General features: G+C 38.6%; 1 long non-coding RNA gene across 1 annotated transcript in view; it reads left to right on the forward strand.

Moving 5' to 3' along the window:
* LOC114000482 overlaps positions 1-22,781 on the forward strand; it is a 321,816-nt gene that overhangs the window by 189,079 nt on the left and 109,956 nt on the right. Inside the window, exon 3 of the long non-coding RNA XR_005564532.1 lies at positions 4,823-4,879. This is a non-coding gene — a long non-coding RNA (uncharacterized LOC114000482). The remainder of the gene's footprint in view (positions 1-4,822; positions 4,880-22,781) is intronic.

Consider the following 22,781-nt stretch of genomic DNA (forward strand, 5'->3'; position numbering starts at 1 on the left):
CATAGAGCAGTCTTCACTGGCTCCACTGTAAAATGGTCTTACAACATTATGACAGTGGTTTGATAGAGAGGTTTTGGGGGGGTGTTGTATCCTTTATGCGAATCTACACAATCTAACTAGACAATCTCTTACATTTGGGTAGTTGGTTTGGTTTGTGGGCTTGGGTTTTCTTTTCCAGAAGTCCATAGATAATGAACTTCGGCTGGAAACAGCCTTGGAAAAGCTTACACTGCTCGTGTTCATTCAGTATCTTCTGAGTGCACAAGGAGTGCATAACTCAGATCCCCAAACTTTCAGCTCCTCAATTACATTTAAAAAGAAAATACTGAGTTATGTTAATCAACACTCCGTTTTTTGTTTCTATTTAAAGTTCTCTCCGTTCAGATAAATTCCCAGTGGTCTCCTGGTGCACTGGATGAAAGAATTAATCCTTATCTAGTGCTTACAGCATTTCATGGCTAGAACACAGATCAGTGTGAAAATTTGTCCTGGTTGATCGCTATAGTAGGGTGTGCAGCCTTGTATGATGTGCAAAAAATTGAAGTTAGAACCTAAATCAAGAGCTCATCTTTCCACATGTGTTTTGGGTTTTTTGTTTCAATTTTGAGTTACTGTCTCCTTATGCTTCATAGCTATGACACAGGAATTGCTAAATTACAGGGTTTTATGACCCTATGAGGTGGCATAAAAGAGAGGCAGCATCATGGGATTTCTCTTAAAATTCATGTTAGCAACATCTCCCCAAGGTGCCCAGTCCCCTGAGAGCCACAGACGGGGTGATCTCCACCACAGGAGTCCCACATTGTCTTTGCTTTGCATGACTTTGCTGTCTGTCTGTCCTTTCCATGAAGGGTAGCAGTTTATTCTCTAGGACATCTAGTTTTGCTCCGCTTATTCCATCATGACTTGCCTATTGGGAAGCTCTGCACAGGGCCAGAGCGGTGGCTGACCAAGCCTGTGTCTTTAGAGGCGCTGTGATATCTGAACTGTTGCTGTTAGTGTCTTGTCTCAGACATTAGGGAATAATAACTTAAAGTTGAGGGTCTTTAAATTGCCATTTGAGGGAGAATAAAATAACACGTATGCTGTAAACGTAAAACAACCTTAAGAGGAAGATAGAATAACACTGCATGCCAAATAGTTCGTATCACTCACCGAGTAATCAACTCTTTTTTGAAGCTTTAACTCTTTGAAGAAATTGTATGTTGGTTTGAGTGACTTGCATGTTTTCCTACTCTGACAGTTTAGTCCAAAGATAAAATGTTCTCTATTGTAAACAGCCATATTGCAGAAAAACAGTAAAGAGCACATCTAATAGGATTCACTCAAGGACCTTTTCCCTCATTAGTATTGCAAAACTGTGTGTTGTGCACCGTAAGGTGATGGTCTTTTGAAAGAAAGAAGCAAAGAGAAGGTTGAGTCATGAACTCCATCTTGATCTAAAAAAGGAAATGGTACTTCATTTCTCTATATGAGGAAACACAATATTTGAAATTAAAAGAAGAAAGGTGTTGTGTATTAAACTTACTGTGTGAATTTTCAAGGTAATTTTTTTTATCTAGATAAACATACGTATCTATGCTTGAATAGGTTGCTAATATATTTCTGTTATACTGAGGTTGATACATAAACCTTCCTCTAATCAAAAATACAAGTAAAGGCACTATAGGTTGAAAACATGATGAGTAATATTCTTAAAGATATTATGGATCTGAAAGTTTTAAAGAAAAAATCTTTTCCCTTCAAACTTTAGCAAATAGATTATAAAGATTCAGTAGATACGTGAGTGTTTATCCTGCCGCTCGCCTTTTAAATGTTTTGAGATCCTCATAGGAAGAGCTGTGAAAGCCCTTTTCAGTCATGGCTGCTCAAATGCCTGGACCACCCACTAAAGTCCACAGAAATTGTGCACCTTCAGAGGAATGTAGAGAGAGACCCTTCTGAGAACAGCAGTGGACTAAAGGAGCTAGTTTCATTTCCTACTCCTGATAGTTTCAAAGACAGAGGTTTGATTGCTTCCAAGGACCTAATGCAAATACTACTTCAAAGGTATTCAAACCACAGGAAATGTAAATCAAAGGAAAGTATAGTTCACAAGGTTGGGGGTTGTCTCAGTTTAAGGAGATTGGAGTGTTTTGTTAAGGAGGATGAGTTATGAGGTAGACCAACCTCCTCTCTCTCAGCAATTGTAAATCTGAAATTAAGAGGCTCCAATCGATGAAGTATGGATAAAAGGAGGCAATAACAACCCTTTATTAAAGGATATATGTATATAGGCAAGAACAGCAAAAGAACACAAAAACAACTAAACAATAATCCTGTACCCAAAAAGTCCCCTTCAAAAAAGGAAACAGTTTGATACTTCTCTGTCCTCTAGTGCAATGCTAATCACGGTTGGCAGGAGCGCTGTTGGATCACTGGAGGTGCAGAGCCTGCAGTGCTCAGAGTTGGTCGGTGGGGGGGCAATGTTGGGCTCTGGTTGCCACCTGGGGGCCCCGGACCGCAGGGGAAGCCAAAAAAATGGAGATTTCCCCACACACACCCCGAGGAGGGGAAGGGGAAAAAGGGGGAATGAAGGGCAGTTTCTTTCCCACTAAACTCACGCTGTCTGCAGCTGGCTGTAGACAGGACTCCCCCTTTGTTCGTCAGTGAGCACAAACTCTACGATGAAATCTGAGCAGATTCGGGCTGGATACAGGGCAGCACACAGGCAAGCCAAGGCCGGAGAGCAGCCAGATGACCAGGTCAAAAGAAAAACGCCTCAAAGCTTTTCCAACACACATACCCACCTTGTCTCTGTCAAGGCAGAAGGTGAAGTGCCCTGCATTTGCAAGGAGAGGAAAAAAACTCCTCCCCCCTCTCTCAGCCCCTATCAGGCTGGAATGTAGTTCTGCCAGCCAGCTCCTTTGTGTAGGTAATCACCCAAGGCAGAAAACTGTCCTCTCCATTCAACATCCCTCCCCCACATGCAGCAGGGGAAAGAAGATTCCTGTTTGTTTTTTTTAGAACAAGTAAACCCATGACAATGGTGGAGGATCAGCTTTGACTTGTTGGTTTGAAAGCAGTGGATACATTTAATCTGAGCTGCAGAGCATTGTCCAGCTGGCTTGAAGCTAATCTCTTTTATTATTGAAATGTTCCCTAGGAATATTTTGTAATAGCAAACAAGTGATGCAAATCAGCACAAAGGGCTGTGTAACTCTTCTCTCATATGGAAGGTGTGTGTGACAAGGCAATTTGCTGGCAGGCAATATTAGAAACTTGATGGTCTGCATCTCTTTCCTCTTTATGCCATGCAAGCATGTGTGACAGTATTAATCCAGAGGAAGTTTCCTGATACAAAGCAGATTGCTGGTTTTTTCCTTGCATCATGTAACAGTGTTAGTTTTTACTTTCTTGTTTGTACTTGGCTATGTGTAAATGTGGCTCACCACAAAACAAAACATGGAAATAATCCCCTCTCTCAACTCTATCAAATAACTGAATTTTTTTTCTTTTTTTTTCCCTCTTATATCCTAAAATATTGATGGATATAATTGTAGCCCAAGGCAAGTAAAAGGGACATGCAGGATATCTTTTGCCATTCAGGCACTGCTACAGCTCCTAATCAAGTCAGTGGAAGTTCTGCCACTCAACTGAGTAGAAATGGGATTCAGCCTTTGCTTACTGATCTCAGTGGATGCAGTGGAGTTTCCTACATTCATGTGACCAAGGGAAAAATAGGAAGGCCCATGTAAATAGATATTGCGTAAAAAAATCAGTATGAGGTGTCATAGATTAAATGGTCCTGACTTGGCGTATTTTTTCTTAGCCTAGTCTGAAACAAGATTTCTTGTGCTGCTTAAGTGGAGTCAGTGAAACAATTTAAGTCAGTAATGGTGAATTCATGTTTTGTGCTTCACTTGGGAGGCAACTAATATAGCACACTTACAGTTCTGTACACCAGAAGATTGTGTACTGTGTCATCTCAAACTCAAAGTTAGCTAATAAAAATTAATGTTATATTACTGTCATACTAGTAGAGACTTTAAGCTTGACCTCTTTTCTTTTCAATAATATTAACATTAGAATATATTTTACATACATTAATGAGTATTGGGCACCTCTGACATCTGCCTACTTTCTAGTGAATGTAGGCTACTAAAGAGTCTTGTTTACCTTGCTTTACAGATCAAGAAATTCCAACAAAACTGTTCAAGATCTCAGTTAGGTTGTGTGAGTATAAGAAAACTAAAAACTTGACAGCTACGATTTTCAGAGAGATGCTTATATAAAAATGCAATTGATATAATGGTACTTTTGGCATAAAAGAGTCCCCTCATTTCCCCGACACTGCTTACTATTTCTTTCCATTTCCTTTCTTTTCCTCCCTTCTTTTGACTTTACTCTGAGAGAGATAAAATATATAGAAAGGAGAAAAGATGAAAAGCAGAAGTAAAGGAAGAATAGCATGTTTTGTTTTCTGGTCTTTGCAGATTTGTTCAAAGGGCACCATAAGAATTTGTGTGTACCAGTTTTTAACAATCAGTAGCCTTCAGGGGTTTTTGTACATCTCTCTGAGATACTTCCCAAAACTAAATGCTGTATCACGGTGAACATTGTATAAATATTAAAATGACATAGGGTACTGACTGGTAAATCTAAGTTATCTGTAAGTATTTGAATTGCAACAGAAGATGGAAACAAATTTTGGGACTCTTAAGTTGTCTCTAGTGCTAAAGTGCTTTTGGTTCTTTGTCGCAAAAATTGGTGGCCTGTTAGCCTGTTCTAAAGAGTGCAAGATCTCATCATGAGTGAAAATGTGTTACTTCATATTCAACAGGTCAAGTTTTCTTCAGATTGAGGCAGAACTGTGGCTCGTGAACATCTGATGTGATAGGTAAGTTGAATGTGACACATCTTTTTACATTATCACCACATGAAAAATATTGATTATGCTAGTGTAAGTGACTTCAGAAAATCTGGTGTAACTGAGGCATAGCCCACGTGTTCATAAAACAATAGATAAGTGTTTGGGTATATTAGTGGTGAACATTGCTAAATAACTTAGTGGCACTGTTTTCTTTTCAGCTATTTAGTCAGATGGGCAGTGTTGTAAAAAAGGTATCCTAGCATGTCATTAGTGCATAAAAGAGAGACTAAAGTAAGGGTAGAGTTTTATATTGTGGTTTTTTGCTGAATTTTATTATTTGTGGCAACTGTTCAATACCTAGGGCGTACATCTATAGACTGGTTTAGTCTTATAATCCTGAAACAGTGGTGTGACCAAGCAGGAATTTTGCTTACACTGAAATATGTGAGACTGCTCCAGTTCCAGAGAAATGGTGAAGAAAATGTGAAAAGATTTCAGTTAAGCTAGTGTGAGGCTCTAGAAAACCCTTGTCACAGGGACATCCACCATGGAAATGATTCCTAGAAGGGTTTTGGCAGTCAGAAGCAGGTAGACAAATGGGAGTGTTCTGCACTGCTTGTGTCAATAAAACAGATGCCTTGTGGAGAAGTGTATTTAATTATTTAATGGTATAGAGTTGATCCAACAAATAAATACAAAATTTCTTTTGCAGTAGAAATTTCTAAGTATGTAAAAAAAAAAAGGAAACGACATAAAGATGTTAGTTTCCCATCTCTGGAATCCAGTTTAGGAGACTCCTTAATGATGTAATTTTTCAAGTTGCAGGGTAACTTTTTCTGAAGATATATATGCCTAGTAGGATTTTGAGTCCTATTTACAATATATGTTGTTGTCTACATTCACTTTTTTATGGTTAGGATCTAAAAATGAAGGTAGGAAAAACCGTCAGTGCTTTCTCTACTAGTCTGAACATAATGATAAATTTCTAGAACTTCAATGTTGATACTTCAGAGTTTTCTTTTTACGAAGCTATGTAGGAGAGAGTTTAACTCCTTTCAGTCTGTTTTAATTCCATCACTTCTTTCAAGGTATGTTTCGGTTTTTTAACTTGGATTTTTCGTTCATTTTGATACAAAGGCAAAGGTAGTCTGGTAGCACCAGACTAACGCTGGGATGATGAAGTGACAGTAAATGTAATGACAGGGAAGGTAAAACATATGATAATATTTTTAGGACCAGAAGAGTTTACCATCCAGACCTATGTATCACACATAGATTAAGCAGTTTCTAAAACGTCAGTACTTTGTGATTTATATTTCATAAACTAATCCTTTCCTAGATAAAATGAAACATTAGTTTGTGTGTGTGTAATACCTTGCAATTAATTATACAGGCAGACACTTAATGGGGTCTGATCAAGAATGCCTCAAATGGGAGGTGCATTCATATTGCACGAGTGCTTGAGGGAAATTGGTGTTGCATGTGTATCTTATGTAAATGTGATTGGTAACACTGGATCAAATGGATGTCTTTTTCCATTGCTGTGTAGCCTTTCATTATGGATTGGATAAATCCATTCTTACTTGTGGGAAGAAGAAAAAGGAAAAATGGTGCTGCAGAAATTTGTAGATCTTTCCTTCCTTGCAGAAAGGGAAGGACTCATCTCAGAGGAGAACACTCCATGAGCTCACATTTTCAGTAGAGGTTTTCTTCTCTGTGTGTGTGCTTGTGTTTGTGAGTATCTCTTCTGTAGCATAAAAGATCAAGGTATTTTATAAATAGATCTTCCCTTAAAAGAGGCTGCGCAAAGAGGATCAATTTTTCCCTAAATGTGTCAGGCGCAAGTGTCCAGTGTTTTGGAAGGTCTGATCCTGAGGAAACGGAGTATAGATAGGCTGAAGCTGGAAACACACGACTGAGAGAATACAGTCTGTAATACACACACAGTGCTCTCAAGCCTTGAACACACTTAAAATTTTTTGAGGTAACATAATCACTGTTTTAAAAGCGCACCAGGAATATAGATGTCAGCCAGTGGATTTGACGTGTATATAGCTCATTATGTGGGGAGAGGGATAGAGAGACTTTTATTGTTGCAAGAGGAACAGCAATTTACTGAAAAGGGGAAGCAGGCCCACAGGTAACTGTTTCAGGAAAGGAAATTCCAGCAAGTTGGAAATATGGGGCTGAGAGAGAAATGAAGAGCAGAAAAGTGAGAGCTCAGTAGCAGATATTATAATGGAGAAGCTACAATGAAAAGGTGATGGGGGTGAGAAAGTGAACAAACACAATGAAAAACATCCTTCATTATCCCTGGCTCGGTGGATTGGGTTCTGTCGTTGCTAGTGCTTAATTACCTGTTGTGATGGCAGCTCCCCATCTTGATTCATTCTGCTTTAATTACCAGTTGTATGGCTTGAACAGAGCACAAGGACAAAGGGAATGAAGTCGAATCCGTAATGGTCAGGTTCAGACAGGTCCTCTAGGGATGGCAGAAGAGAATAGAATCTGCTGAAGGTATTTGTGAGAAGTTGCTTCTCTGTTAAGGAATAATGCTGTCAACTGGTGTGTTGCGAAAATTACGGAGCATCATCCACATGTAGTTCCAATGTCGTTCACACCTGTGCCGTGAACATGCACTACATGTGTAAGACCTCAGAGCACACTCACCTTTAAAAAGTAGTCCTCATATTACTTTGCTTTTAAATTGATTCTTAGAATTATTTATTACCGTGACATCATTATGTATGGTTCAGCAGCCATACATTGGATAATGTTCCACACAGAGCTAAATTTGGAACTGAAAAACACTAAGCTCAACTTTTAGTGGAGACCGAGCTGAAAATGAGACTATTCTTGTTCTTGCAGTGTTGTTTCTATTAGAGTGCACTGCAATGCGCAGCGGCTCCGAAAGATGTCAGTAAAAATAACAACTTGAAATTATATGTGTAGTAAATATTGGACACTGGAGCCTGTTTTATTATTTTTGTTGTATGTGTGGGTTGTTTGGTTTTTAGTTCATGCTCATCTGTTTTAGAGCTCATTATTTTACTCCTTTGGTTTCATGGCAGTGTAGCAGTCTATGTTAATGCCTATTTTTTATCCAGTCTCATACGGTCACCATTGGACAATGGAAACTTAGTTCACCTAATTCTTTCCATAAGTTACTATCTCTTTTCATTTCCTATGGGAAGACTGGACAATTTGGGACCACTTACTTTCAGCAAAGTGTACGAATAAGATAATCAGGCCTTTGAGACTAAGGTGCAAAAGTCATAGGCTAGTAGAGTGGAGAACTAATCAGCGTTCATGACAATAATATAATTATTTGTGATTAAAAAACCAAACAAAAAAACGAACAAAAACAGACAAAAGAAACCAAAAAAAATCATTCCTAGTGAGGACTTGGTCGGCTTAAGAAAAGCAAAAGCCCTCAAAAAACCTCCCAAGCTAGCATTGGTGCCAGTGTACTCACTCCTGCAAGTATCAAGGTACATAGGTCTTAAAAAGCTGTATTGTAGTAAACACTGGACTGACTGCTTTAAAACATGTGGGGGTGAACGGGGAGTGGAATCGGTCGCTGAATAACTCAGGTGACTTAAAGCAACTATGTGAGAAAGTATTTGATTTATATGATGAATGTCGACTCACTCTTGGATGTAACTGAGGAATCCTAGCCACCTGACCGAGCCACGCAGTGCTGGCTAGGTTGCACAAGCAGGAAACTTACCATTGGACTTGGCTAAGGTTGGGCGCCACAGGGTCCGCATAGTATGGGGAGCAGCATACTAAGCTATCTGATCATCAGCCAGGAGGTAGTCCTTGCTATTCTTTCTATTTTGTGGCATTAAACATGGAATTTGGAGCAACGTCACGGTTAGATTTTACTAACCAGCGTTAGATTTTAATAAACTGTATTTCATACACGGAGGGCACTTACTGCAGTTTAGTCTATCTTCATTTTGTCTAGGAGGACATATTTGGTTGCGCCTTTTTTCCGTACCTGCATTCAGGTCTATGTGTGTGGCAAAGCTTGTACTATACTGAATTCGCAAGCGATCTTCTATAAAACTTTGTTGTCTGCTCTAGCAGTTATTTTAAAGTAAAGAAATACCAGGCTCTCTTGTAAATTATCGTATTTCCTAATAAAATCATCACAGTGTGAGAGAAATCTTCCTGAATAGTGGAGCTAATGTGATTCCCCTTTTCTCAGTCCACCCCTTGCTACTGTGGTTGTTTTGAAGCTCCTTTGAGTTTGGCTGGTGGCTCATGCCCTGGCTCAGCAAACCCTACGGCTCCCATTCTTGAGACCTTCATAAGACTTAAAGATATGCTGAAATGCCCTTTCCTGAACAACCCCATAAGTGTGATCGAAAATTTTAATGTACCCTTTAAACGTTATCTTAACACTTCACTTTGTGTCAAAATCTTCTGTGTTTGAAAATTGACTACCTTTTAAAAGCTCTAGCTTTCACTTGCCCATGTATGTCACATGTATATCTCATCGATTGAGTTCGAAAGTCTTACTGTTAATACCTTGGGGAAATGTCATTTTACAAGTCTGATGTTGCTACCACCTCTAGATCATTATCCTTCTTGTGTTTTTTCATTAGTTCCTGGTAGGAAAAAATGTCTTGTGCTATTACGTTTGGTTGTAATTTGAGAAATCAGAATATGCAAACAAATATCTGACTTTTTGTCTGTAACAGCACTGACGTTTCGTTTTTGCAGCTAGAGAAGAAGGAAGCAACTGTGGGAGCATGTGTGTTTGAAAATGTGTCGTTTCACAGTGTGGTAAATGTGGTTTGTGACAAGGCGGTCTTTCCTAGAGTGATTATTCTTGTGCATAAGGCGTTCCTTGACCTGCTGCTTCTCTTGGATGCCAACTCACTTTTGCTAACCTCAGAGGAAGGGAGGGGGGAACTGGAAGCTCAAGTCCTCTTGAGCTTGTGCAATTTATATTGTGGGACAGTTGAGATCAAGTTCATTTTGCTAAGCTGCTCACCCATAATGGATCTGTCACAGCAAATTGACAACATATTTGTATCCATCGTGGTCATTTGGTGCTCGGCCTTCTCCCTGTGAAAGTTCCAGGAGACCACTCAGATTCAATGTTAGTAACCGTCCTTCTCTCCCCCTCAGAATACATCTCTCCTTTTCATAAGCTTAATAGGAAGTTGCCTGTTCCAGCCATGCTTTACCTTTGAGGTAGTACCATGTATCTGAGAGCACCTCTTAATTTGATCCCAATTTTCTATTGTTCAGTTGGCATAAAGAGGGCCCAGCCAAATACTAGAGGGTATTTTGTGTCAGAAACTCATTTATATTTAACTATATTCTTAAAAGAAAAATTTGTTTGATTTTCTGGTTTGTTGGTCATTGACAAAGACTTTTTGGATTTTTTTTCTCATGTAAATATGTGGCAAGGGTGGTTGGACTGAGAGTTATGGTATCTCACCCACTGAAAATCTGACTTTCCTGCCCACCGTATCTGGGGAACCAAGTTATCTTTCAGAGACTGGAGCTGCTAACAAATAAAGAAATAAATGACTGCCCTTTTGTTTCCAACCACTCATGCTGAAATTATGTCATTGTCTTTACCTCCAAATTCTGATTCAACATTGGATGTCTTATTCTCCTGCTGACTTCTGAAATATAATTTCAGTCTTAACAGAACAAGAGGATGTTTTCACCTTGGCCTTTCTCTTCCCCCAGTCAGAAAATTTTTTTCCAGTTCAAATCACTGAATAAACCTGCAGGAATAAATTCATTTCTACACCTAGGCCGCTGTACTATAGGGTTTACTGAGGCCTGGGGAGCCAAGTGACACTGGCAATACTGAAAATGAAACCACTGAATCTCTTCTTAACTAGTTAATCCCCTGTCTCTCTACTTTTCAGATTTCTTTTTTTCCCTTCCCCTCCTTCTTCTTCCCCTTCTCCCTACAGTACTGCTTTTTCTTTAACAATAGTTATATAATGATGTCTCTCCGTTGGGATGCGTCCTATATAGTCTCGTTTGTACACGTATTAGTAGATCTGTGCAAATACTTAGGTTTTCAGTTCATTGTAGAGATTTGTTTCCCAGCTTGAGTTCAAATGAGCAGTGGTTTTCCCAGAGAGCGCCGTTCTCACAGCAATGCCCTGGTTCCGGGTCAGTGCATGGAGTTAGTTTTTATAGGATGTCCTTGTATTTTCTTGGTTCCTCCTACGCAGCCCAATCTCTCGTATGACCGCATCAAAAGTGCTCTTTTTTTGTTTGCTGAGGCAGATAGCACTAATAATACTGGTCAAAGGGTAATGCTTGAAGGGGCATTTCTTTTAAAAACAGACACAAGTTCAATGAATTCTGCCATCAAATGGTGGCCGTTGAAAGTTAACTATGAAAAGCGGGTGAAACTGGCTTCATTCTAAACAAGGTCCATTTACCAAAGATGATCTTGCTCACTGGTGAAACTCACTGCAAGTAGTAAATAAATAAATTTTGTCTCTGGTGCTTCTTTGTGGGATTTTTTTTTTTTTTTTTTTTTTTTTTTTTTTGTAGCATTCTCTGCTAGAGCTGTCCATCTGTGGCTTTCTAATTTGCACGATGTTGGTATGCTTACTGTTGGTCTTCCATTACCCCCCCTTGAAAATGCATGTGGGAGACAGGGAGAGCACTTGACAAATCTACTGGTCTTCTGAGATCTTTCCATCACTTCCAGTGTGTGTTATAATTGTAAACACTAAAATGAAATACCTTGGGCTGCACTGACCTCTTCATCTGTTTTTTAAATAGCATATCCATCCCATAAATCCTCTTAGAGATAAATTAAAAATACCTGTAGAAGAGATATAGCCTGAATGTAATAATTAAGCAGGTGCTAAGCAGCAGTCCATTATTCATATAACTGGTTTTCATATGATAAAAAAATTTTAAAAGTTATTACTGCTTGAAGAGAGACTTAACTGATCACCATCTCCAGCTGCCAAAGGGTAGAGCTGAGTGATTGGAGAAAATCTTCTGAAAGGGACCAACCATCAGCAGAACAGAAGTTTCCTCCTAAGAAAATCAGTTTTTTGGAGTTGCTTCCTCCTTGCTAAGCAGTTCCTTTACATTTTTTGTCTGAATGCCAAATTAACTCTGGAGGGGCAAAAACGTTCTTTGAGTACAAGGTGTAGATGGAAACAGTATTGCTTCTGTACTAGTGTCATTTAAAATCTATTTTTAGTTATGCATACAAGATAAAAATGGCAAGCCTGTGGTTAAGCAGTGGTGTATCAGACACTGCTGTTCATGAATCATTCAAACTAAGGATTACGGGGCGGTCCCAACTTGCAGATGAGAAAACATGCAAAAAATTTGATACTATTTCTAAATTGGAAGGTGAAGAAAAAACAAAGGCATTTATTTAGTGTCACAGTAAATTCAGATATTTAGCAAGCAACTTCTGCAGCAAGTTTACTATTTTCTACATAAAGTAGCCAGCTTGGGGTTTTGATTTCGTTGGGTGTTTTTATCTTTTTTTTCCTTTTCTAAACTGCTTCTCATGAAATTATGATCACTAGCAATTTGGGAGTAGAAATACCACACGGGAAATGAAAAGCCTCAGCTGCTTTTTCAAAATGAAATAACTGTGTCTAAAAGGACTCTGCCTAGACAGCTTCCAGAGGGCTGTGGAGCACATTGGCTCTGTGTATGCTGCGCTGGCGAGAGGAGAGCCTGGAGCCTGGGTAACGGGTGGTTTCCTGAAAAGTCGGTGGAGAGATTTCAAATGCTTGATTGTCTTCAGAATAAAACCTTTATGCATGGAGTTGATAAACATTACTTTAAATCTTTGTGTGAAATTGCAGCAATGTCACTGGAGAAGGGCCCGTTTGCTGGCTATGACTGTGCTATCACCAGTAAGACACGTGTCACGGTCACTGGATTATAAGCAATTTGGGGCAGATAAAACATCTGCCATCGTGCTTTGTGCTGTGGTTGGCACAATGAGGCCCTACTGCTACCTGGCTCTGCTGGGCACTATCAGTCTGGGAGCATTACAACAGCCAGGAAATTTGTAAAATGCACAGACAAGATAATTCAGATAGAAGGGGTACTGGAGCAGTGTGAAACTGAAAAAGCTTTTGAGAGATTTCCTGGTTAAACATTTGCTACTCTTCTGTGTTGTTTCGCTACTCTTCTGTCCTTTGTCATCACCCCCAAAAATGTAATTCATTAAATTCATTTAAAAAAAAAAAAGAAAGAAAGAAAAGGTATATATTTCTTTCTTTCTTTCTATAGGGAATGCCTGCAAAGTCAAAGTCAGGACCCATTCAATGTGCATATTTTTGTTTTATTTTTTTGTTTAATCCAAAATTGTTAGCAGAACTGAATCTGAGCATTTGGGTTTGAAGTGATGGAAAGGTTGAATACTCTCCCTTCTTTGCCTTCCAAAAGATTGCATTGCTTTTAATTAGCTGTAGTCTTTTTGATAAGTAGAATGAAATTGCCCAGCTGTGTAGGAGATGTGGGCCAGCAGAAGGTGTTGGAAGCTGGAAGCACTGAGACCCTGTTTCCAACAAAAGCATTCATGAGCCAATCTCATGTTCAGAATGAAAACATCAGTGCAGTGCTTTGCAGTGCTGCTCTGTTTGTAGATCTGGACTGTAACCACATCTTTGTCTGGCCAAAATGTGCTGGTTTTTAGCTTTTAAACTTAATTGTAGTAAAACATTATTATTGAGAGTTTTCATATTTCCCAGTACAATTACACACTGTGATCTGAGCAGCAGTGCCAGTCCTGTGTTTACCAAGAATACCAGCTAGTTCTTTAACTTGATCCTTCCCTGGTGTTTGCTTGATGGGTTAATTTGGGGCTTTCTTTAGAATTATTCATGGAAGATCAAATGGCAAAATTAATGGGGGCCCTTCTGCAAGCTGATGATCATTTACTGTATGCATAAATTATTTTTTCTGCTCTGTTATGTAGTCCTCCTAGAGCTGCCTTCAGAGTGAGACCACCTTGTCATCTCATGCTTACAGCTGATTCTACTGTGTGTTGTAACTTATGTGTAAGTGGGCTGCTTGTTTAACTTTTCAGTTGCTTTATGCCATCTAGGACTTAGTCTGGAAACATGAACTGGAAAAATGGGTAGAGTGTGATGTAGCTTCTAAATTTAACTTTGAATTATGATTAAACTGTTACATTTTTTCCTCCTTTTTTTTTTTTTTTTGGAGCTGGTTGGTTCACCTCCTTAAAATAGTCACATGGAGTTACTTAGCACTTCTGTGTAGAAAGAGATGTGTCTTTAGTATTAAAATCAGTGACCACATTCTCTCAAATGTGCAATCCCAACATGACAGAAACAAGATAAATGCCACGTTTCAGGGTATCTTGTAGGAAAAGGACATCAATGAGCCAAATCTTTAATATCCTTTTTAACTCATAAAGCACATAGTTTGTATATTTGCGGTGGGGAGTCATATGTGTATATATACAATCCTACAGTAAAAGAAAGCTACAATAATTTGCTGATTTAATATAGCTCCAAGAGCATTTCAAATATTATTTTTACTTACCTTCTGCATATTTACTTAAGCAGGATTAAATACTTATTTCCAAACAAATTGCTTGAAAATGTTAATCTTGAGGGGGTTTATCTCTTTTGATTAGTTATAAAAGCACTGTAATCCTAAAAGAAGTGTGGTTTTCTTACTGTACCGTTTGATCAGCAGAAATTGGATGCTGTCCTGTTGAAGACAAAGCATTTTCATATGTATGTGTTACCAAAATGTTTAGCTCACTAGTTCTTTATTCTCTTCAAGGCTTAATTCTTTTTTTGCTAGGTTTGTCAAATTATTAAAATGAATAGTTTAAATGTGGATAGTACAGAAGTGGCCAACTTGGCTGATGAGACCAAATGATTAAGGGCAATGAGAGCTAACTCTTGTGGTAAAAAGTTCTAGGAAAACTTTACATTATAGAATGATTTTTCAGTAAAATAGAACATGAAATTTCCGATTCAAATAGTAAAATTAATTCATATTTGAAAATAACCTACAGTATACATATTGTATTAATGGTTTTGAAATTAGCTATTAGCATTTAGACAGTAGGTCTTGGTGCAATACTGTATATTGGTCCTTGAAAACATCTCTTCAAACTCAGCAACAGTCAAAACTGGGCACTATCGAGAAAGAAGACTAGGCAGAAAATGTCATTATGGTGTTACGTATATACTTACATAAATCCATGATGTGTGAATGTATTGAAGTTTTCATGCTGGTGAATATTTCCTTCTCAAAAGAGAAAGAGGGAAATTACAAAAGAATAAAATGATCAGCAATTAAGAGTACAAGACAACTTATAAATAGGAGATGAAGTTCACTTTATGAGAAACATATCTGAACAATAGCTCAGGGTTTTATATACCTTTATATACCTTAACAGTGTGGAAAGGAACAGAAGTTACAGGCTATTTATTCTGTTTCTTATGGTGGTGCAATGAATCAGGGCATCAAACACAATTTTTCAACCTGAAAGCTTTCAAAAAATTTTAAAACTGTTGGAAATTCTTTTACACAAGCAGGCTGTGAAATCATTTAATGAATTCTTGGCAAAAGCCCCCTAAAGTGCTATCAGAGCAAAGGTATAGACACAAACTTTGGCTTGGGAATTCCCTTGACTATTGAGAAAAAATTGCTGCTATTCCCTCACTCATTTACTCTTTCCTTAGGTGTCAGTTGCTTATAGTGGTAGTCAGAGACAGAGTAGTGAAAAATGGACATTGCATCTGACTGTTTTTTTTTTACTGCCAATGCCATACACCATGCATATATAAATTTTTTAAATAAAAATATATTTTAAGGTTTGTTTACAGTGCTTATTTGATTGATTTAGTAGATGAAGGGAACTGGTTTTCTTTAAAGTGTGACATCTGTATGTGTTTCATGAAAAATTCTTAAAATCACAAATACACTGAATTTGTTTCCAGACAGAATTTATTTGTTTTATTAACTAGGGAATATTTGTTATTAACCTGCCAGTCCAGGTTCTGATTTTCTTTATTATCAGCTTCACTATACTTGTTTTACCTTTTGGGCACACAGAGACCCACTTGTGATGAACAAATTGCATGGGATACAGTAGGAGCTCATTCACATTCCGGTTGCAAAAGGCTGCAATTGCTATCCTGACTGTGAGAAACAATAACGTTTTACAAGACTGATTTTTAATTGCATCTTCTACTTGGGTGCAGAGCAATCTCTGGAGAATGCCTTTTCCATTCTTAAAATGAAGAAAAAAGCAGTGCGAAAAGATCACGTTCAAGGTAGAAGCAGTGTATGTTTGGAACTTGCTTGCTTGCTTATCTTCCTTGTTTGTTTTTAACTGAAGAAATACTATATCTGAGACAACCTTGTAAAAAAAAAGTAGGTTTTGAAGAGAACTTTCAGTTTTTTAATTCTAGTTTTACAAAACAAGTCACCGTGATTATGATTTCCTAGCTTTGGAGTGAATTAACTGAAGTTTTATTCTATTTAGGAGCTCTTGGATAAAGAATTTATATTTATAATATCATTATATTTGATTTCACTAGTATGCTTAGTATTAATAAAAAACATAACGCATGTGACGGGTCTTGAAAGCAAAAGGCCTCCTAATTCACTGTGATTGTGTTACATTACTATACTTGCATGGAGATCCATGAGCTACTATTAAAGCCTAAAGGAAAAAAGCAAGTTTTTTGTCAATGAGATTGAACTTGCAGTGCTTCCACTGTGAAATTTTTAAAGGTTAATCTCAAAATAGTTGGGAAAAAAAATTGAATTTGGGCACCTTCTGTCTTCAACTGTTCTTTGCCAATAACTGGCAAAGTATGTTGTGTTAGCCAAGAAGTAGCAATGGGGCTCTCTGTTATTGTGTGTATCTATACCTACCTTGGACTCAGTGGGGTACAGCACCCACAAGCCACACATGGCATTCCTGATTCTTTGTTTTTAAATCCTTTTTAAATACATGACCTGCCCGGAAATTGGAGCAGCAAACACGTTAAAAGTTTGTGTGCTGTGGGTCACCTACACTAGAGTGTAGGTCTGGATTGGCAGCGCTTAGTGAAAGATGATGCTTCATCTGAGAGTCAGCCGATCATGGCTCTCTCCTATGGTTGCTGATATCCAGTGAATTTAGTGAAGAGCTGCCCCAGGTACTCTGTAGGTGACTGAGATTTGCTTGCTTTCATTCCTGTCAGGTACTTATGCTATTCAGAAATCAACTTTCTTCCTTTTACTGACTGTATTCAGAGTGCAGGATGGTGGGTTGGTTATATATCTTATTTCATCTGATCAGATTTGGTCTACTGGGAGTTATGTTCTGCATAGCGCAGCAGAAGGAAAAATTTTTCCCTAGGTATTTGTACATAACTAATCCTGTGGGTATTTAATTACTTGGAAAGTTGTTGGATGGTATTCAAGTTGGAAGCTGGAGGTGGCTCCAGCAGTTTTGTTCCTTTGCACTGGTAAAAACCCTTTTTTGGTTTTGAGAGGAAAATGAAGGAAACACAGGATTTATGGTAGTGATTATTCTTCTCTGAGATTTCATCTTATGGCTTGCAAGATTATTTAGTGGCCTATGCCAAATAGAATAGCTGCAGTGGAAAATAGAAAAGCAAGTAGATTATTGATCAAGTCAAAGCAGCCTGGAACATACTGTTTCATAAAAATTTCTCAACTGAAAAAAGCGTTCAAATATTTCCCCCCAGAAGGTGTTGAAAGAAGAGAGAAAGATTGTTTGTTAATGTTTTTTTTTTTCCTTTGGAAGACACTTTTGATGGGAAGATGAGGCATACTTTGAAGTAAAAACCTCCAGTGAAGTTTGATAACTGATGTGTGAGGACAGTAGCTAAAATTTGTGCCTCTTTCTGTCCAGACTTTTGAGGCTTTAAATTTAGAGTCATAGAATAGTTTGGGTTGAAAGGGACCTTTAAAGGTTATCTAGTCCAACCCTCCTGCAATGAGTAGGGTCATCTTCAACTAAATCAGGCTGCTCAGAGCCCCTTCCAGTCTGATCTTGACTGTTTCCAGGGAAACCACCCCTCTCTGGGCCACCTGTTCCAGTGTCTCACCACCCTCATTGTAAAAAGCTTCTTCCTTATAGCTAATTAAATGCATCTATATTTGGTGCTTTTAAGTCTGATAGCTAAAGTTCTGGAGGATACTGTATGTATTATAATTATAAAACTTTTGTACCAAAAATGTAAATGCTTACAAAATTTTGAAGAATACCAGCTTCTAACTTTTACAGGAAAGAAGTACTTCCTGGGTAGTTTTGTCAATGCTTACATATTTTTTTAGTTGTCGTATTTCAGATACAGTCATATTTGTATGCCTGGTAACACTACAGCTTATGTGGTGACATGAATTACTCATATAGTATTCCATAAATTTATGCCACTTAAGATATACACAGACAACTGATTCTGACTGTATGTTTTTCAGTCCAAGATGGTTCCCCGTAGTTGTGCTTATAAGGACTCCTATTTACAGGTTATAAACTGTCCATTTCCGTCTGTTTTGTGGTATGAAGAGATGAAAGTGCAGCAGTCTGGCTGCCAGGTAATACTGCAATGCACATTGTTGATAATAAATAAGAGGTGAATGCGCAGCTAACATTTTCCCAGTTCTGCCCTTTCCTGTGTTAAATGGATGAGATCAGCTCTCCCTGCTGAGGCAGGCTCCTTGGAAAGTCAGTCAAATGGTGTTCTCCGAGTAAGGGAGAAAGAAGAGCATCAGAACTCTGTTCCCATTCTGCAGATTACTAACAGGGAAAACATAATATGCCATCAAGGGAAGACTCCATGGCTGATGCTCAGAAAATCAAAGTGGGTTGAAAACTACATGGATGCAGCCTGACAATCTTACTTTTTAAAAGCAGGGCTGTCTAAGAGTTTGTGGAGTGTACCAGACTTAGGAAGGGAAGCAAAAACAAAACCAAAAAACAAACAGTCATTATGATTCTAATAAAGGCTACAAACCTGTTGTCTTAAGGAGAGAATGAATAAGTATATGGGAATTTAATTTATTTCATAGTTCTAGTTCTCAACCAGTCAGGTTCTGTGTCTAAATTTTGTAAGCTGTTAGTAACCTAAATGTTGTCAGAGATTCCTAAAAATGTTAAAAGTTTTTAATAGTCGCTAGCTAGTATGATCTGTATTTATTGCAAATATTTTCAGTTGTAATTAAAATTAAAGACTTTTTTTAGAAACTGGAGGTGTTCACAAAAATGCAAGTTCTGAAAGCTATTACTATTTTTTTCTCTGTTAAAATCGTATCTAACTGGAAGTACAATATGATTTAATGAAATTCCTCTGATATTTGAAACTGGAGATAGAATGCCTTTTAGTTCTAATTCCAGTATTTCATTGTGGTATGTAGCATCTAGCAAAGGATTTCTGCAAGCTTAGAAATAGTTGTAGTAGTAGCCTTCTATAATTTGGTTTCCTTCTGATTACACTTGTTGGAATAGATGTACATTTTCAGGAAGGATTTAATAGGATGGAAGCAACACTCCCCGCCAAACTTAATTAATCAGTCCTTTAGGTGACTAATTAGACATGCAGAATTTTCAGTGAGGTGTAATGTTTCATCCTAGGTCTTCACGCCTATCTTACCCAGTTGATATCTGCAAACTGAAAGAGGATGTTGTTACAGTGCATAGTTCCTAATAAAACTCAAATTAAATAATCACCTCAATTTTAGATTAAAAACTCAGGTTCAACAATTACCCAAAAAGCTCTCCTTCATTGAAAACCTATAGTCATGTAACTACTCTTTCTCTTTCTGTCTAAATTTATAGCTCTGTCACACAGACATAATTTAACTTTAGCTTAAATTTTGCCCTAAATTCTTTCCATTATCTCAGCCTGGAGCAACCTATGTCTATTTCTGTGGGTACTGCTGAAGTATTAGATACGTGCTACTGACAATATGCCTATTGCGAAAGGTGTATATTGGCTTTTGGGTGCTTTCAGAAGAAAAACTTGCCTTGGACTTCTGTGGAGGTACAATGCTAGCAGTGCCATTAGACTGAAAAACTCAACTTATTGATCCACAATGCAAACATAGAATCTTGGAATAGTTTGGGTTCGAAGGGACATTTAAAGGTCATGTAGTCCAACTCCCCTGCTGTGAGCAGGAACATTTAACTAGATTAGGTTGCTCAGAACCTCATCCAACCTGACCTTGGGTGTTTCCAGGGATGGGGCATCCACACAGATTCTCTGGGCAACCTATTCCAATGTCTCACTATCCTTATAATAAAGAATTTCTTCATAATATCTAATCTAAACCTACCCTCCTTCAGCTTAAGGTCGTTCCCCCTTGCCCTATCACTACATGTCCCTGTGAAAAGTCCCTCTCCAGCTTTTTTGGAGGCCCCCTTTAGGTACTGGAGGGTGCTATAAGGTCTCTCAGACCTTATGTGGATCTCTCTGTTCTCCAGACTGAAGAACCCTAACTCTCTCAGCGTGTCTTCATAGAAACAGTATTCTATCCCATCAGCCTTCTTTGTGGCCCTGCTCTGGACTCACTCCAACAAGTCCATTTCCCTCCTGTGCTGAGGACCCCAGAGCTGGAGGAAGTGCTCCAGGCGGGGTCTCATGAATGTGGAATGGAGGCATCTCCAAGGGACTGCTAAAGCTTTGGGTCTACTGATCAAAGGTGAAGTACTGAGGCTGGAGCAGCTTCTGAGGCTGAGACCAACCTCAGGAGAAAGCAAATGAAGAAAAAGCTGAAGGGCTAATTTAATGTTCTGACTGCAACTTGTGCCTCAAGTCTGTGTTGGCATAGTCACTAGGAACAGGAGTAAGGAAGGAGAGGGCTATCACTGCCTATCAAGGGGATAGTACAGTTAATTGGAGTTTAATTTACAGGCAGAGCTAGCAGTCCATCAGTGCTGCCATCTGCATAAGTGACAGGCCAGATCATTCAAGACAGAATTACTTGTCCTGTGGCCAGGAGGATGAGTGCAAATGTGAGACTAGTCTTCTTTTTTTCCTAAGAGGGCAATCTACAGAAGCTATAGAGTTTTTCCAAGTGTCCCTGGAATTTCAGGTCTGTTCACATCCATACCTGGTTGTTCTTGCTTCCTCTTCCACTTCAGAGAAAGCTGGGCAAAGAAGCATGTGGCATCAGGAGGAGTCAAGAGGCAGGGCAATGGCCTGGTGCTGTAGAGTTGCTGCTGCAGATTTTCCCATCCCATTTGCCAAGGGGAAGGGGGCTTTGGCTATGGAGCAAGCCAGAAAGATTAAAGAGCTGGCAGAGTTCATGGTGCTAACTGGTGTTTCATTTTGTGATTTTCAAAACCTTTTAAGCTTAAGATGCGAAACCTCTTAAGCTATCCAGCATGATGTGGTGTTTGTAAAGGTATATCAACTTTTAAGTTTCCATGCTTTCCCCTCCATAATTCCATAAGGATTTCGAAAGAGCAAAATGAGTGCAATCTGAGAGTGGACAAGAAAACCTATTTGCCCTACCAGAAAAGACTCAGAAGTGAGGGTTGTGCCTGAAATAACTTAATCTGGAACTCTGTCATCTTTGAAACTTATGTTTGTAGCTGCCTTTTATGTTCACATTGTCTTTTATGAGAATGTGGATGGTCTTGTATTCGGCATCTTCTCTTAAGCTCTTGCCATATATATTGTTCCATGAGTTAACCAGTAAGAAATTACCTGTTTATAGGAAGGCAGATAGAGCCCATGTACCTTCTCACATGTTATATTTACTTCACTGGTTGGTTTGAACCACAATGTAATAGCAGAGATCCAGTTTCAGTAGATTGCTCAGGTATGTCTTCATGACCTAATGACCATGAAGATGGTATCAAACTAATACTAAGCATGAATGGGAGAGCTCCAAGATTACGAATCCTGGAAAGAACGACTTTAGAAACGGGTCCATCACAGCAGCAGCTCCCCGGAATCGAGCGGAGTGAAAAAGCAGCAATGATTCACATTCTTTATTGTACAGTTTTCCCTTGGTCTATGTAACCACGCGGCCTCCCCCCACTCGGCACCATATTGTCTCACCTCCTCGAATGTGGTCCCCACCTCTGCACGAACATGATTGGTCCCATAGCCTGTTATGGGACCTCGGTCTTCCTGTATCCCCCATTGGTTAGCGGAGCCCTCAAACCACTCCCTTTCCCCCGGACCTTATAAGCTGCGGGAGTTTCGAATAAAGGACTTTTCGCCTTGAAATCCAGAGAAGAGAGTCGGTCGCTCTCTCCTCCTGCCAAAGGGGGACCGTGCGACTGAGACCCTCTCTGAGAAACCGCGAGCGAGGAGTCGAAACTCACCAATTCTGTTAAGCATGCACTTATGTACTTTGCTAAATGAGACTTATTGATTAAAAACTGTCTGGGATGATCAGATCTACTGAAGTTGAATCACTTCTACTTCACTGTCAAGTGATAGGTTTTTTGTTGATCACTGAAAATTGTTACCTTTATTTACCAAGACTTCTGTTGATTACACAGATTTTTATATTATATTATTATTATTTACTTAGCTTACTAAGAAGTAGAAAGGGTTATTTTGGATTTTGCACAGTTGACAGAGAAGAAAAATAATTACTCTAAATGCAGGAAAAGATTCTATTTTCCTGATATATTTAAAATGTAATTTTGTCTGGCAATTAGAGCCTATGAGAGACTGACTGCCTCGGTATATCAGGTTATGGCCATGATCAAAAAGAGTCCACTTTAATTAATATGATTATTGTACATTTTGTAGTACTCTAAAATTGTTTAGATTCCCTGACATTTATTAAGAATGAACTTCTCTTTAACCCAGGGATGATTGCATGATGCAGAATTATTAATAGTTAGTCATAAGAAACTAATCAAGTTAGAGGCAACGTGAAGTAAGGGAATGAGCACAGAACCAGTGCCTAAGTTCTTATGTTAATTTGA

Source organism: Pipra filicauda, unplaced genomic scaffold (assembly GCF_003945595.2).
Source record: "Pipra filicauda isolate LSUMZ 115617 unplaced genomic scaffold, ASM394559v2 scaffold331_size1881853_pilon, whole genome shotgun sequence".
NCBI lineage: Eukaryota > Metazoa > Chordata > Aves > Passeriformes > Pipridae > Pipra > Pipra filicauda.